Source organism: Balaenoptera ricei, chromosome 12 (assembly GCF_028023285.1).
Source record: "Balaenoptera ricei isolate mBalRic1 chromosome 12, mBalRic1.hap2, whole genome shotgun sequence".
In the NCBI taxonomy this organism is placed as follows: domain Eukaryota; kingdom Metazoa; phylum Chordata; class Mammalia; order Artiodactyla; family Balaenopteridae; genus Balaenoptera; species Balaenoptera ricei.
The window spans coordinates 29475945-29494722 of NC_082650.1; positions in this window are offsets into that span (position 1 = coordinate 29475945).

An 18778-nucleotide genomic window follows, 5' to 3' on the forward strand; every position below is an offset into this window, starting at 1 on the left:
TCAGATTAGTAAACATTTAGAAAATACTGACAACTTGGCCTTGTGGCAAAGAGATAAGATGGGTTTTCATGGTGAGGAAAGAAAGGATACCTGGGCTGCAAAAACTCCTCCTTGATTTGAAGGAGGAGGGCAAAAGCAGGGACCTGGGAAATCCTGGAGCTGTGGTTTTCAAAGTGGGATCCCCGGAACGGCAGCATCAGCTTCTCCTGGGAACTTGATAGAAATGCAGATCCTGGTCCTCAGCCTCAATCTACTGAATCAGAAACTCTGGAGATGGGGTCCAGGGAACTGTGGTTTAATTAGCCCTCTGTGTGATTCTGATGCAGGCTTAAATTTGAGAACCTCTGGCCTTGTGGAAGTTGAGAAAACTGGGGGGTAGCCTATGAGGTGGGAGGAAGCCCTGGCATCTGCCCTGCCCCTAGGTGGGTCCCGTTTACCTAATGCCTCTGCCACTGGCCTTGTGTCATTGTCCCTCCTGTCACCCCCAACAAAGTGTATGGAGTCCAGTCCCACACCCCCCAGAGCACTGCCCCAGGTAAGCCACACCCCTCTAGGCCACTCCCCAGAGCCCACCTGGGGCTTCCTTTACAAAAGGCCACGAGCCCTCTTTCAGTGCCCCCTCTCCTAAGGGGGACCCCGTGCATGCGCTGTATAGGGGAAGGGGGGCAGGGTTGGGGGTGAAGCTTGAGCCCCGGGCAGTGGGGTGGAGTCAGACGGCTTGGCTGGAGCCTCAGGCAGTCCCAGGCCCTGTCACCAACATCTACGTGAGTGCCTAGGACAATCACCTGCTCACCGTTTTATCTAGGGGCAACCTAAGTGACCCCAGTTCAAATTATTGACCTGAGGAGAAGAAATAAGACCATCAGTTTTTTTTCTCTCAGAAATCTAGTCTCTAAGAGGAAAACAAGAAACTTATAAAAAGTAATTCCGCCACAACGCTATGAGATTAGAAATGAATTACAGGGAAAAAAACGTAAAAAGGACAAACACATGGAGGCTAAACAATACGTTACTAAATAACCAAGAGATCACTGAAGAAATCAAAGAGGAAATCAAAAAATACCTAGAGACAAATGACAATGAAAACACGACGACCCAAAACCTATGGGATGCAGCAAAAGCAGTTCTAAGAGGGAAGTTTATAGCTATACAAGCCTACCTAAAGAAACAAGAAAAAGCTCAAGTAAACAATCTAACCTTACACTTAAAGAAACTAGAGAAAGAAGAACAAACAAAACCCAAAGTTAGCAGAAGGAAAGAAATCATAAAGATCAGAGCAGAAATAAATGAAATAGAAACAAAGAAAACAATAGCAAAGATCAATAAAACTAAAAGTTGGTTCTTTGAGAAGATAAACAAAATTGATAAGCCATTAGCCAGACTCATCAAGAAAAAGAGGGAGAGGACTCAAATCAATAAAATCAGAAATGAAAAAGGAGAAGTTACAACAGACACTGCAGAAATACAAAGCATCCTAAGAGACTACTACAAGCAACTTTATGCCAATAAAATGGACAACCTGGAAGAAATGGACAAATTCTTAGAAAGGTATAACCTTCCAAGACTGAACCAGGAAGAAATAGAAAATATGAACAGACCAATCACAAGTAATGAAATTGAAACTGTGATTAAAAATCTTCCAACAAACAAAAGTCCAGGACCAGATGGCTTCACAGGTGAATTCTATCAAACATTTAGAGAAGAGCTAACACCCATCCTTCTCAAACTCTTCCAAAAAATTGCAGAGGAAGGAACACTCCCAAACTCATTCTATGAGGCCACCATCACCCTGATACCAAAACCAGACAAAGACACTACAAAAAAAGAAAATTACAGACCAATATCACTGATGAATATAGATGCAAAAATCCTCAACAAAATACTAGCAAACAGAATCCAACAACACATTAAAAGGATCATACACCACGATCAAGTGGGATTTATCCCAGGGATGCAAGGATTCTTCAATATACGCAAATCAATCAATGTGATACACCATATTAACAAATTGAAGAATAAAAACCATATGATCATCTCAATAGATGCAGAAAAAGCTTTTGACAAAATTCAACACCCATTTCTGATAAAAACTCTCCAGAAAGTGGGCATAGAGGGAACCTACCTCAACATAATAAAGGCCATATATGACAAACCCACAGCAAACATCATTCTCAATGGTGAAAAACTGAAAGCATTTCCTCTAAGATCAGGAACGAGACAAGGATGTCCACTCTCACCACTATTATTCAACATAGTTTTGGAAGTCCTAGCCACGGCAATCAGAGAAGAAAAAGAAATAAAAGGAATACAAATTGGAAAAGAAGAAGTAAAACTGTCACTGTTTGCGGATGACATGATACTATACATAGAGAATCCTAAAACTGCCACCAGAAAACTGCTAGAGCTAATTAATGAATATGGTAAAGTTGCAGGATACAAAATTAATGCACAGAAATCTCTTGCATTCCTATACACTAATGATGAAAAATCTGAAAGAGAAATTATGGAAACACTCCCATTTACCATTGCAACAAAAAGAATAAAATACCTAGGAATAAACCTACCTAGGGAGACAAAAGACCTGTATGCAGAAAACTATAAGACACTGATGAAAGAAATTAAAGATGATACCAACAGATGGAGAGATATACCATGTTCTTGGATTGGAAGAATCAACATTGTGAAAATGAGTATACTACCCAAAGCAATCTACAGATTCAATGCAATCCCTATCAAATTACCAAGGGCATTTTTTACGGAGCTAGAACAAATCATCTTAAAATTTGTATGGAGACACAAAAGACCCCGAATAGGCAAAACAGTCTTGAGGCAAAAAAATGGAGCTGGAGGAATCAGACTCCCTGACTTCAGACTATACTACAAAGCTACAGTAATCAAGACAATATGGTACTGGCACAAAAACAGAAACATAGATCAATGGAACAAGATAGAAAGCCCAGAGATTAACCCACGCACCTATGGTCAACTAATCTATGACAAAGGAGGCAAAGATATACAATGGAGAAAAGACAGTCTCTTCAATAAGTGGTGCTGGGAAAACTGGACAGCTACATGTAAAAGAATGAAATTAGAATACTCCCTAACACCATACACAAAAATAAACTCAAAATGGATTAGAGACCTAAATATAAGAGTGGACACTATAAAACTCTTAGAGGAAAACATAGGAAGAACACTCTTTGACATAAATCACAGCAAGATCTTTTTTGATCCACCTCCTAGAGTAATGGAAATAAAAACAAAAATAAACAAGTGGGACCTAATGAAACTTCAAAGCTTTTGCACAGCAAAGGAAACCATAAACAAGACGAAAAGACAACCCTCAGAATGGGAGAAAATATTTGCAAATGAATCAACGGACAAAGGATTAATCTCCAAAATATATAAACAGCTCATTCAGCTCAATATCAAAGAAACAAACACCCCAATCCAAAAATGGGCAGAAGACCTAAATAGACATTTCTCCAAAGAAGACATACAGATGGCCACGAAGCACATGAAAAGATGCTCAACATCACTAATTATTAGAGAAATGCAAATCAAAACTACAATGAGGTATCACCTCACTCCTGTTAGAATGGGCATCATCAGAAAATCTACAAACAACAAATGCTGGAGAGGGTGTGGTGAAAAGGGAACCCTCTTGCACTGTTGGTGGGAATGTAAATTGATACAACCACTATGGAGAACAATATGGAGGTTCCTTAAAAAACTAAAAATAGAATTACCATATGACCCAGCAATCCCACTACTGGGCATATACCCAGAGAAAACCGTAATTCAAAAAGACACATGCACCCGAATGTTCATTGCAGCACTATTTACAATAGCCAGGTCATGGAAGCAACCTAAATGCCCATCAACAGACGAATGGATAAAGAAGTTGTGGTACATATATACAATGGAATATTACTCAGCCATAAAAAGGAACGAAATTGAGTCATTTGTTGAGACGTGGATGGATCTAGAGACTGTCATACAGAGTGAAGTAAGTCAGAAAGAGAAAAACAAATATCGTATATTAATGCATGTATGCGGAACCTAGAAAAATGGTACAGATGAGCCAGTTTGCAGGGCAGAAGTTGAGACACAGATGGAGAGAATGGACATATGGACACCAAGGGGGGAAAACTGCGGTGGGGTGGGGATGGTGGTGTGCTGAATTGGGCGATTGGGATTGACATGTATACACTGATGTGTATAAAACTGATGCCTAATAAGAACCTGCAGTATAAAAAAACAAACAAAACAACTAATACTAAACTTTCATTGGGTTATTTGTATGGAAACATGTTAATATAAATGTTTCAGACATTACATGAAATTTCTAAAAATCTTATATTTGTATTTGTATGGAAATATGTATGGAAATATGTTAATATAAATGTTTCAGACATTACATGAAATTTCTAAAAATCATATTTGTATTTGTATGGAAATATGTATGGAAATATGTTAATATAAATGTTTCAGACATTACATGAAATTTCTAAAAATCTTATATTTGTACTTGTATGGAAATATGTATGGAAATATGTTAATATAAATGTTTCAGACATTACATGAAATTTCTAAAAATCAAAAAAAAAAAAAAAAAAAAAAAAAGTAATTCTGATGTACTTTAGAAAAAAGTTGGCAGTCCAACTTTTTTCCCTGGCAGTCCAGTGGTTAGGACGCCGTGCTTCCATTGCAGGGGGCACAGGTTCCATCCCTGGTCGGGGAACTAAGATCCCGCAAGCCACGTGGCATGACCAAAAGAAAGAAAGAAAGAGAGAGAGAGGGAGGGAAAGAAAGAAAGAAAGAAAGAGAGATAGAGAGAGAGAGAGGAAGGAAGGAAGGAAGGAAGGGAGGAAGGAAGGGAGGAAGAAAGAAAGGAACAGTTATTTTTCTGCTTGCCTATTTCTATGCGGTAACCTAAATTAGTCATTTAATCACTATTCTGAGATGATGCTTTCTTTACCAGGCTACTACTATATGTAGAATTCTGAAATAAGGTCTGAACACCTAGGTTAACTAGAAAATTAATATCAATTGAACATGAATTTTAGAATAACTTCAAACTCCAAGTGAATGAACTTTTCTTCTAGTCAAGGTCAAATATAAAGTCAAAATATAAAAATATTTTTTTCATCACCTGCCAGATCTGGAAATTTTTAAATATGTCTGTTAAAAATGTCTTCATTTCCAGGAAAATGAGAGAGAGCAAATAATTAAGAGCACTATGGAGATTTTAGGAACTGAAAAATAGTAGTGAAAAATATATTCAATTCTAAGATTTATTATTTCTCTTCCGATCAATATAAAATAATACCTTTCCCTTTTTAGAAATTCATTTTTAAAATATTTCCAAGTCTACATTCTATTGAATTAATATAATTGTATATAATTTAATGAAATAAAAGAGAACAGAAACAAGATTATGTTAACCACTACCAGAACACATACAGTATCCTTCAAGGTAACTGGACACAGAGACTTAAAACAGGCATAATTTCCATCTAAGAACTAATGATTATAGTTAAAAGGTGTCTCATTTTAAATGAGGAAATCCATTATATTCATCTCCAGTGGTAAGGGATCATTATTATATTGTAATTATATTTTATATTGGCTCCATATTTCAGCTAAAGTTGCTGAAAAGTAGAAAAAATAATTATAGCAAGCAGTTCTATGAAGTGCACCTCAGGGAACGTAAAGCTCAAGGGAAAAGTCCTCCATGAGCATGGCTTGCATGATGGCACCAGGGCTGGGTGCACAGGGCACACTTTAAATATGTGTTTTGCAGGCAGTGTTGGCTGATTTCTAAGTCACCTCCTAGCTTTGACCTTGTTCTAAGCATTAGAACATTATAATGTCATTTGTGCATTGCAAAAAATAGCCTTTATAAAAAATTCAGTTCTTGATTCTATGCTTATCTAGCATAGAATTTGTTTTTCTGGCTACAGTCTCGCAGAAAAATTGTACGTTGCTAAAGCCATTTGGCTGAGAGATGCCACCTAGTTTGGTAAGAAAAACCCTGCTGTTAATTTTATAAGCTTGCTAACCTTCTCCAAGTCCTGATCTGTTACAGAATGGTTGGACGACTTCAGAAAAGCATCAGTTTTATATTCTGCAAAATTAGAACCATGTGAGAAGCTTTACTCAGTGGATGAATATGCAGCTAGGAGCTTTGAGCTTAATACAATGGTCCACAAATTAGAAATATTGTTTAATGAACCACAGAAAAGTCCGTCCAGGAAGAATAGTTATAAGAGCAAATAAAATTTCAAGGAGTAATAAAAGAGCTGTAACAAAGGGACCCATTAAATGTTTAGAACCAAAAAGAAAAAAAAAAGCATTATTTGGGCACTTCATTTCACAGAATAAAAGATTGGTCAGATTTCTTCTTCGATGTGCCCTCTGACAGGCAGCTGCCTTCTTTAAGAGAAAGCCCCATTTAACTTCTGTTATATGGAAAGCCCACATATGCCTTGCTGTTACCTCCATCCATTGGTTCATCTTTCACACAATAGCTATTCAAATACTGGGAAACTGTAGTCATGGCCTTCCTAAGTTTTTCATCTCCATCTTTTTTATTTGGTCTCTGAATCAGGGCTCTCCAGTGAAACAGACCGTTAGGAGATATAGATGAAGAAAGTTATTTCAATGAATTGGCTCATGCCATTGTGGAAATAGCAAGTTTGAAATGCATAGTGCGGGCTGGAAGGTTGATGCAATCTTGAGGCAGAATTTCTTCTTTCTGAGGGAAATCTGTTTTGCTCTTAAGGCCTTTCAGCTGATTGGATGAGGCCCACCCAGATTATCAAAGATAAACTCTTTTAGTTAAAGTCAATTGATTGTACATATTGATAACATCCACAAAATCCCTTTACAGCAAACCATAGATTAGTGTTTAATTTAATAACCAGGTACTATAGCCTAGCCAAGTTTATACATATAACTAACCATCACAATCTCCTTCCCCATTTTACCTGTTCTTATTTGGGTGTTCCCTAGTTTGTCAATACCCCTATTAAAATCAGAAAACCAAGTCTAGACCCAGTACTCCTGATTTGATTTAGCAGGTTAGAGGTCAGTGTATCACCTCCCTTGTTCTAATCTCAATGTTTCTACTGATATAGCTTCATTCCAATAGTCCAGAAGATGGATTTGGTGATTCTTATAAGGTTTAGTGTGAACTAAAATCCCTAGGACTTTTTCTACTTGAACTGCTTTTAAGCCAGTCTCTCTTATTCCACAATTAGAAGGAAAATAGTGAATTTACCTGTCATAGCTCAAGTGTAAGAAAGCTCAAGTACATACTTAAACTTTATTAACATGTGAGTGACTTTCTCAGTACAAGTTATATGTGGGGTTATAGTATGTCAGCATTGAACAAGGTCATGAACATCTTGACTTCCCTCTGCCCCTACTTGCCAAGTGCCTGCAACTTTCTCTGAAGTAACTCTAGTGACTTCCTGTCTTTTCTGAGAGCCAGTTTCATCTTTGGAAAGCTAACTGTGAATAATTACAAAATTAATTATCCTTATACATGTATATTCATTTCACATACTCACAGAGGGCTCAGATGCCTTCCTGCTACTACCACCTGCTTGTCTTCTAATTTGCACCACTTTTTAGATAAGTATGATCATTACCTCTTAATGGATGAGAAAATACTCAGAGTTTTAGTTGCTCAAAATCACACCTCTAATAAGTTCAAGAAACAACACTTGAAATCAGACCTTCTAACAGTACTAAGATAGTTAGATAAACATCAAAACAGACAAAAGCTAAAACTATGAATGGATAGGTGGATGAAAAAGTTGGATCAGGACCTTAAAATTATGGTTATGGTCTAGAGTCAAGGAAGGTGGAACAGAGAATAAGACCATGAAATTTCCAAAGATTGGGTCTGCTACTTCATTCAGACCCCATGGGTGACAGGTAGTTACTTAGCAACTAATAAAGCAAATATTTCCTGAACTTGATCCATGCAAGACACTGCCTGGGGTGACAAGTGACACAAAGATGTCTAAGGTGAAAACTTTATCCTTAAAAAATTTACCATCTAGTAAAGGACACAAATTAAGAAGTTAAATTGCCACTATAAGGCATCTATTTATTCCTTTACCCATCTCTTCATCTACAAATACTTAGGAATTTCTGTGTGCCCTCAAGACAGTCATGAACAAGATATAAGTAATAAAATGATAATAGGAATTATCCTCTACAGGGTAGAGGTACCCTTCTACAGAGAAAGGCCACTGGAAGATTGAATGAGACTGGGAGAAATTCTTCACCCAGGAGAGGAAAATGATGAACAAAGTTGAGGATTCCTTGTAAAATGAGTCAAGCACTCCTACCCCAAACCTTCTCATGTTGGCCCTTGTATGTTTCCAAGGGAAAATGACCAGGTGGGGAATGGCTATAATGAGACCAGTGATTTTTCAAGAAAGTGATAAGTAAAAATATAAAGCTTGATAGAATCAGAGAAGCAAAATTAATACCCATGCATAGAAAGGTGAAAAGCACCTGGTGATGAAATTTTAAGTAAATCATTGACCACTATCCAAGTCAAATAAATGTCAAAATCAGTGGAAATCATTGGTCTAAGGACATGTTAGAAATTTTATAGTAGCCCTCAAGGTCTCATACAGCCCCTTAGGAAAAGGAATAGCAACAGTATTGGCAAAGAAATTAGTCTTACAGACTGAATCCTCAGGGGAATTCTCAGAGTATAAATGAAGTCCTCCAATTTCATATACACATGATAAGTTATTTTCTCCTAACCCTTCTAGCATGACATTATGGCAAAAAAACTCTTCTATATTTCTTATAATCCCAGGAGGGGAATATACCTCATGGTAATTATCCATGAAAATAAATACTAGCTGGAATCTTTAAAGAGTGCATGAATCACGGTGCTATACAATATGATGGATTCACATGAGAAGTTTGAAGTAAAAATGGGGGGTTCAAGGAGGAAGATACTTCATGAAGTTGTAATAAGCCTTCATGAAGATGCTTTTAGAGCCAGGTTTTCAAGTTTGGCTAAGATTTGACCCAGCAAAACTGAGATGAGATGAAGAATAAAAGTCACTCCTATTGACAAGAACACATAAGAATCCAGAAACTCAATGATCAAAACATGAAGGATTTGTTAGGAAAATAACAAATAATCTGTTTTGGCTGGTGTATGGCACAAAAGCAGGTGAATCATGGGGAATTGGATGGTAAATAGTGTCAGGGCCAGAGCATGGAGAGATTCCAGGTAAATGCTAAACAATGTGGCTTGGCCCTTATTCAGCAGAAAATAAAAAGTCATTGAAGGTACTAAGCAAGGAAGTAATATAATCAAAACTATGTTTTGGGAAGATGGCTCTAGTAGGGAAGTGCAGGGTAGATTGGAAGGGGGCAAAGGAGAAAGGGAAATGAGTAGGCTGCTGTGATGGTGTTTAATCACCACTTAACCTGTGACTCTTGGGTTCCTAAAGAACGTTCCCTATGGGACTGAGGAAAGAAAATGAACTATTGAGCTCGTTGTCTGCTGACCGCAGTTCGTATTACAATCAACAGTGTTTCCTTAATACTCAGTTCACTAGAGACAGGCCTGGAATTCAAATGCCTTGTTTTCATATACTCTAAATTTTTGTTTTGTTTTGTTTTAGTGGATTTATTAGCCAAAGTACCCACCAAAGTCCATTTTTTTAAATTTTATTTCATGTTTTTGGAAAATTCTTTCCTATTTTTTTGATTAGTTAGGATTAGTTTCCCTTATGCTCAGAATATTTGCCCTATATTTCTTTATGAAATGTAAGTACTCACCTTATTTAACCTTGGACATGGACAAAAGACATTTTTAACACTTTTTATTATCTTCTGGCACTTGGTGGAGGGCTCAGAGACAGCTGGATTGTGGAAAGAAATGAAATTTTGGTCATTATCAATTTGGGATGTAAAAGAAGACCATAAAATCCAAACTGTAAGAACAATTTGAGTTCAAGCAATTGGACAGTTTTTATGCTACGTACAACCTTCATCACACAGTCTACTCTGTCATTTCCAGAGAATAACCACAATTCCATTTCCTCTTTTCCCAAACAAGGGCTGATGTTCAGTTGACATGCATGGTAAGCCATACTGATTTTGAAATGTTGAAATATTTCTATAAGGGTTAGTAAATAGCCACTGTCCAGAACTTTCTGAGTGTCCCTTCCCTCCAACCAACCTAGCTGTTCCTGCCTGTCCCAAAGGACTCTTCAAGAACTCTCCACAATCTAATAAGCAGAGGCGTGAAATTGGGACAGTAGGAGCCCTAAGCGATCCTGCCTGGGTCCTACAGACAATGTCTGTGCTCTGTGCCCCTGCTGTTCAACGGGTGAAATATTTTGAATTATGTCTACCTAAAAGCAACTTTCTTTTCCTGGAGAGCTGTATTCCTTGCATCTAATTACACCAATATGGTCCACATTAAAAAAATGCTTACTTTTTCTGGAATCTGGATATGTGTCTCTGCCTTTCAGTTCTGCCTCTCACTAGGTAGATTATTATCTCAGCCTTTTCCACATGACAAGAGAGAGGCTGCTGGTATTTCCTCGGGACACATCCCTAGGGTCTGCAATACAAAAAGAAGAAAACTCTACCTCCCAGCTTCAGTATGAAAAGATTGCAGAGAAGGATTCTGATTAGTTCTGATTTGGGTCGCAGGCCAACTCTTGGACCGATCACCATGGCCAGAGGCATAAGGTCTTACAATTGCCTTTGCCTGAATGTTATGTATGAAGCCCTCCCCATAAAGCTGAAAGGTTTGCTATTTCCTTTTGGGGTTTAATGAGGACCATATTAATGTATTGCATTAAATATGTCTTTCTGGATTATATACTCCATTTTCATTTACTCATTTTTCCTTTAACGCGTCAGCTCATGCTGCCCAGTATTGCTATCCATCGGCAGATTGCACCGTTTCTGGAGGATGTAGGATCACCAGGGATAATGTTGCTTGCTAAGCTCTTTCTCTGATTCTAATTCTTTAGTTTTAATATTATTATTAGTTTTTTTTTTTTTCACATCCCAAAAGTGCATCTGTCCTGAAAAATATCTTTTTGTCCTTCTCCACTTACACAGATTCATAGTAATGGTAATTTTCCTCTGGCTCAATTGTTCTGAGGTCATAATGAGTTTTCCGATTTCAGCAGTTTCCATAGGATTTTCAAACATCTGCAATTCATTCTGAATTCCTTCTGCCATCTCCCACATTTTTAGTACCTCAAAATTCTTGGACATAGTAGAGACTTAATAAATATCTATTTATTAGCTTTGACTTCCTTCTTGTTTTCAGGGAACAATTAAATCTTACCATTTTCTTTATAAAACATGAAGTGAGGGGGAAAAAATAGAATACTGAAATAGAAACCATTACCAATACAGCACAAGCATCGTCTGGAGGAAAATTGTTTTTGCATAAAATTGAAACTGACTGTGCTGTGCAACTTCTGTGATAAGAAGACTCGAGGAAGGAACAAAAACAACAGGGAGTAGTAATAAGCCCCCATTTTGGATGTAAATCATCGTCCCTTTCATTTAGCACTTTCAGTTTAATTAGGAAATGTACACTGTTCAAATAATGAGACTTTCATCAGTCTGCATCATTGCAATTTAAATGGATTTTCTAACAACTGCCCTTAATACCATAAGATTATTCTAAGAGCCTTGTGGGTTTTTTTCCGTTTATCTAATGGAGGTAATACATAGTTATGGAAGAATGTTAACTGGCTTGGTAAGCAAGGAGAAAATGTAGTGGGTAAAGCAAATGTTATTTGATCATTTGTTCATTCAGCAGACCTGTGCTGAACACAGCACACCGTAGAAGTAGGGGTTCCAAATTATCTTAGTAGAACCCAGTGAAGAAATAGCCTTGAATCTGTGACGTGGCTGCAAGGGATTGTGGGGTTTACCCACACCGAGCCCCTCATTTCACAGATAAGGGCAGTGAAGCTCAAACAGGTTAAGTGACTTGCTCAAGGTGGTTGCACAGCTGGAACAAGAATCCAGTTCTCATAAGCCAGTTCATTCATTTCTGTAGAAAATCATTTTTACATTTTACATGGGTTTTTGTTTTGTTTTGTTAAAATTTATTTATTTAATTTATTTATTTTTGGCTGTGTTGGGTCTTCGTTGCTGTGCGGGCTTTCTCTAGCTGCGGTGAGCGGGGGCTACTCTTCTCTTCGTCGTGGGGCACAGGCTTCTCATTGCGGTGGCTTCTCTGGTTGTGGAGCACGGGCTCTAGGCACATGGGCTTCAGTAGTTGTGGCACACGGGCTCAGTAGTTGTGGCTCGTGGACTCTAGAGCACAGGCTCAGTAGTTGTGGCGCACAGGCTCAGTAATTGTGGCACACAGGCTCAGTAGTTGTGGCGTGCGGGCTCTAGAGCACAGGCTCAGTAGTTGTGGTGCATGGGCTTAGTTGCTCTGCGGCATGTGGGATCTTCCCGGAACAGGGATCGAACCGGTGTTCCCTGCATTGGCAGGCGGATTCTTAACCACTGCACCACCAGGGAAGTCTTACATGTTTTTTAAATTGTGAGAAAACCCAAATCACTTGTAAACTGACTGTTTCACCCCAGAATAACATAAAAGCAATATTATACTTGCTGTTTAGTAACCTTTCATGTGCCACACCTGACCCTACCCTTAACCATAAGAATCTATTAAATTCATAATATACCTTGATTATTAAGGAATTTAGCAGTTGTATGAAATAATAAACCTCTGACACTATATTAGATTCAGTGGGGGTGGGAAGGGAGGAAGAAGGGAAGGAGATGGTCTTTGAAGGATGATAAGGTAGCACTCCAACAGGAGCTGCAGAATGGCGCTTAAGCTTCCACTTGCATTATACTCAGGGTAACCCCTCCCAGTGCCCGCTCCTGGGTCTGTCCAGTAACCTCCTGCCCATCCTACCTGAGCCCCTAACCTCCAAGGCCCCACTCTTTTCATGCTTCATTCAGTCTTCCCTGACCTTCATCCAGTCACACAGAGCTTGAAAGTAAAAGTTAAAAATTTTTAGAAGAAACTGATTTACCTTCATTTTTTAAAAAGCTCCCCTAGGTTTAGAAACTCATGTAGGAGATGCGCTTTCTTGGGTTTCCCTGGTGGTTCCGTGGTTAAGAATCCGCCTGCCAATGCAGCGGGCACGGGTTCGAGCCCTGGTCTGGGAAGATCCCTCATGCCACGGAGCAACTAAGCCCGGGCGCCACAACTACTGAGCCCATGTGCCACAACTACTGAAGCCCGCGCACCTAGAGCCGGTGCTCCGCAACAAGAGAAGCCACCGCAATGAAAAGCCCGTGAACCGCAGTGAAGAGTAGCCCCCGCTCGCCGCAGCTAGAGAAAGCCCTTGCGCAGCAAGAAAGACCAAATGCAGCCAAAAATAAGTAAATTAAATAAATAAATTTAAAAAAAAAGAAGATGTGCTTTCTCGAGACCCCCGTCTCTACCCAGTGCTTGTTCCTCTAGTCTAGGCTGCCTTTCCCCTGGACGTGTTCTAATTCACCCAGAGTACGGCAAATCTAATCACTGGAAAGTTTAAAACCCTTAAGTTTTCCCTCCCTGGGAGTGAAGGATAACATTCCATCATTCAGGCGGTCAAGTCCCTTTGATAGCTGACGCCCTTCCCTCTTTGGCTTTCTGTCTTGCCCTATACATGCTCACCCCCAAGGGCGGCTCCAGCCAAGCCCATCACGCTATCCTCTCTATCCAAAACCCACCCCCATCACGGCCCTGTCCTAGTTGTTCCCAAGGATGAACTCAAACTAGCTTTAACACTGTTTTACAACTGTTGATTTCCTTGTTGATTCTTAAGGACAATTGCCTCTTATTTTTTATTTCCTGTGCCTTGAATAATATCTGGCTTTAAGCCAATCAACAAATATTTCTTTATCGCTTACTGTATGCTGGGAGCTGCGCTCAGTGGGTATAATAGTGAGCCTCTTTCCTTGGGATCTTCAGCTCAAAGTCAAGGCAGACAGGAAATGGGGAGAGGATGGGCTAGAAAGAGAGAACACACAAAAGAAACTTTGTAAATGTCCCTTTAATGAATAAATGAGAGAAAATAATGTCTTCCTCCTTGTGAAACTCAAATTCTAATAGGGAAAATAGACAAGTAAATCAGAGTGAATGTGAGTTCCCATTTGAACAAATAAATACCTTAATGGGTCAAGGGGTAGTGAGAAGACAGACAACGGTAGACTGTCCCTAGTGTGTGACACTTAGCAAGAGTTCCCAGATTGACAGGTGGGTCAGAGGGAAGAGTTTGTATACAATCAAAGACTTAGGAGACCAGGCTTTAAGACAACTGAAAATTAAATATGGTGGAGGCTCTGGATGCACCGGGGGCACAATGGGAAAGGAGAATCCAGAGCCTAGGGGAATTGGTATCCCAGGCCAAGGAGCTTAGACTTTACCATTTTACCTTTTTTTTTTTTTGGTCATGCCGCGGAGCATGCGGGATCTTAGTTCCCTGACCAGGGATCAAACGCAGGCCCCCTGCAGTGGCAGCACGGAGTCCTAACCACTGGACCTCCAGGGAATTCCCCTAGACTTTACCATTTAGATGAGTGTTCTTCAATTTGTGTGTCAGCTATTAGTGGGTCATGAAATCAAACTAGTGGGTTGTAATAAGCATTTTAAAGGAATAGATTAGAATAGAAAATGTCAGTGCATTTCATGAAAAAAGAATAAAGTTGGAGGTAGACCAATTTTTCCTGTTATATCTCTCTGTATCATTACAAATGTGCATAAATGAGTATATGTGCAGGACTTTTTTTTTACCTGGCCACACCGTGTAGCTTGCGGGACCTCAGTTCCCCAGCCAGGGACTGAACCCTGACCATGGCAGTGAAAGCCTGGAATTCTAACCACTAGGCCACCAGGGAACTCCCTGCACAGGACTTTCTTACGGCACATCCATCCTTACCAAACAGCTTTGAAAGCCACTGCTGCCATTGACGGGAAACCGCTGAAGAGTTTAAAGCTGGGACAAGATCAGCTTTTCCATTTGGAAAGATGCAGTGGTTTCAGTGAGAATGGATTAAAGGGTCAAGGCCATTTAGGGCTTGGCTTTAAGAATCCAGATAAAAGACAATAAAACAGTGATTCTCGAATGAATATAGACTTGAGAGCTCCAGGATAGATAGATTTGCTGATTCATCCCTCCTTTCCACCTCCACTGCTGCTATTCTTTTTTGGCTCTTATCATTTCTTTTATAATCAGACTCCTGACTCATCTAGCTACTTGTGTTCTTGATCAACTTAAATCCATCCATCATACTGCATTAAAGACACATCTGACCATCCCACTCTCCTGCTTTAAACACTTCAGTGACCACTCATCACCCCACAACCCAACTTTTCTATCCAGCTTCAGTTCTTGCTTCTCCTCTATGGGCTTATTTTCTATACATCACATGCAGATTTTTGCCTCTGTAATTTGGTTCCTGTCATCCTCTCTGCTGGCAGTGTCTTTCCCATCTCGATTCACCTGGCTTCCTTTAACTCAACATTTAAGCCTCAGTTTAACCATCACTTCCTCCAGGAAGCCTTCCCTGATTTCTCCCAACTGGGCCAAATACCTCCCACTTTTTCTGCCATGGCACTTTGTATAAAACTCTCTCATGCTTGGAACCATAACTATAATAGCAAATATTAACCAAGTGTTCACCCAGGGCCAAGTGCTGAGTTTACTTGCATTGTCTCATTTAGGCCTCATAAAACCCCGATGAGGTTGGTATTATCATTACTTTTATTTTACAAGTGTAGAAACAGATTTGGGAAGGCTCAGTCAGTTGCCTAAGCAGTGATGCTAGGTTTTGCAGCCAAGCAGTGTGGTTCTAGAGCTTATGCTTTTAACTATTTGCTACATGAACACTTACTATGATGTGAAAACCCACAGGCTCGTGCGGCAGTCTCCTCTGAAATGCAAGCAATCTCACTCAGAGGTCACTCAAGCAATTTTATTTCTTTGTGTCTTCACCACCCAGCATAATGCCAGGCAGAGACTTTTCGAACTTTTGTTGAAACCTTTAAATGCTGCGGAGTATGCAAGCCAGGTTAAGTAGTGAGAAGGGGCCATTGGATTTGGAAATGAGGTTTATTGACATCTCAGTAAAAACTTGTTTCAGTGGAATGAGACTCTTTTTGTCATGTTCTTCCCTTTAGTCCCAGAAAATATTAGGGGATCCATAATATTTGTTTAATGGATAATTGCAATGGGCTGAGGAGTGAATGTGAGGTGAAGAAATGGAGATCATGTTTTCATGAAGCTTAGCTAAGAAGGAAAAGGGCTGGGGTGGTGGTGAAAGAGGGTTTCTGGAACCAGGAAATTTGTGGGTGAAAAGGGGGTGTTATGTGTTCAGTTAGTTTGCTGGCTTTTTAGAGATATTTCAGATATTTCAATGTGTTGAATACGCCAGGGGACAGTAGCCAAGAGAGAAGAAGTTAAAGCTCCTGGAACAGGGGATTATTGGAGGAGCCAGAAGAGGAAGCTTCCAAAGCGTGTGTGGGTGGATTAGCTGTGGACGGGCCAGCCAGGTTCTTTCCCGGGGATCAGCCCAGCCTTGCCATTTTCCCTGAGCCTTATTTTTCAATTCCAAAAGCAAATAGTACATACTGCCCCCTAAGAGATATTACCTGAAAGAATTCTCTCCTACTTCCTCTTTCTTCCTTCTTTTTTTTTTTTTACTGTCACCATTATTTTATTCATCCATTCACTCAACAAATATTTACTGATACATACTTTGTGCCCAGCACAAAAGAAGCCTTTCATTTTTTTTTTAAAGGGCCATTTAAACACTAAAAAAGCCAAAGGTACGATTCCAGAATGCCAGACAATCCATTAAATCGAACATGTTTGGTTTTAAGCATAACTTTTTCTGTTGTCCTCACCGTTCCCATCCTGCCAAGGGCTGTTCCTCTTTTTTCTTTTTCTTTTTTTTTTAATTTTCTAGATCCAGGAAAGACGAATTCAAGCTAAAAGCCTCAGTCCCAGAACTTAAAGGACTGAGAAAAACTCTACTTCCATTTCCAAAGAAAGACTTATGTCAGTGAATTCTGAGCTTTTTCTGTTTAAAGCTTTGTGGGGTGGGATGGGGTGAGGCGGGTACCTAAACGAGGAGGAAGAAGAAGGGGATTTACAGCACTGAAGTACAAGGACCGGGTCTGGTGTTGAATCCTCACTGCCTCATGCTGGTAAAACAGGGAGGGTTGGCAGCTGTAACAGGAGATGCAGCTGAGGGTGCAGGTAGCAGCATAGAAAAGGATGAAGATATGTGGACCCTCTCATTCCTGCCTCTTCCCCCTAGCCCTCCTCACCACCCCATCCCCCAGACGAGGCCTGGGGAAACACAGGGTTAGACCCTGAGAACCTAGAACAGGATGCAATTACCTTGGCCAATGCTGAGAAGAAAGGACTGGGAAATCCCAAGGGCAGTGGCATGAAAGGATGGGGAATTCCAAAAGCCACTCTGTCTTCTCAGGGTGTCTGCTCTGAGGAGCTATTGCTGTGTGAAAGAAATCGTTATGCAGAACATATTTATTACTTTGATAGAGGATGACAGCCAAGTGTGTTAAGATCTATAAATGAGGGCTTCCCTGGTGGTGCAGTGGTTAAGAATCCGCCTGCCAATGCAGGGGACACGGGTTCGATCCCTGGTCCAGGAAGATCCCACATGCCATGGAGCAACTAAGCCCGTGCACCACAACTACTGAGTCTGTGCTCTAGAGCCCGCGAGCCACAACTACTGAGCCAGTGTGCCACAACTACTGAAGTCCGCGCACCTAGAGCCCGTGCTCCACAACAAGAGAAGCCACCGCAATGAGAAGCCCGTGCACCACAAGGAAGAGTAGCCCCCACTCGCCGCAACTAGAGAAAGCTTGCATGTAGCAACAAAGACCCAACGCAGCCCCCCCAAAAAAAAGACCTATAAATGAATAAATATAGTTATTGTCAAAAATAATCAAGCAATTCCTATTTTTATTGCCTACTATTTGTAAGGCCTAATGCTAGCCTCCGGGGAATTAAAAAAAAAGCCTGAGATGCTGTCCTCACCCTTATGTTCCAGTTGGAGAGATGACATAGCATAACAGCCGGTGAGCATCAAAGTCCCACGGTTTTATATAAGCAATACACACTGCAGATGTTCAGAGAAAAGAAAGTTAGATGATGACCATGAATAGCTAAAGTGAAGAAATCAGATTAATATCACTGACCTTGTATCATAGCACTGTTATATTTTAGGAACCGTGCTATGAAGCAGCCCCGGCCACCAAGGTAAGAGGAACTTGCTTCCAGGAGCCTTCTCCTGAATTATGTTAATGTCATAACCAGCCTGCTGGCAGGCACCCCTCTGGAAAAAGGAATAGGTGTGGAGGTCTCTCTTTATGATCAATTGAATTATTCAAATCACTTTACTAGAAAACTTGCTTGACTATATCTGAATTGAAAGTTATGGTGGCATCATATAAACAAAATCAGTTTTGTATAATAAAAAACGCCCCTCTGGAAATTGCCAAAGTTGTGTCCAACATCACGTTCGCTTGGATTTTAAGGGAACACAGCTCTTCAGTCCCAGAAAACAAAAGGAGTGATGAGACCAGCAGGTGCTGCCTTGTGAATTCACAGATAAGTACCTGAACCCTCTATAATTTTTCTGTATCAGTGGACATCGTTATCAGCTTAAACGTATTAGATTAGGAGTAATATATGTTTCCTATTATTTAATA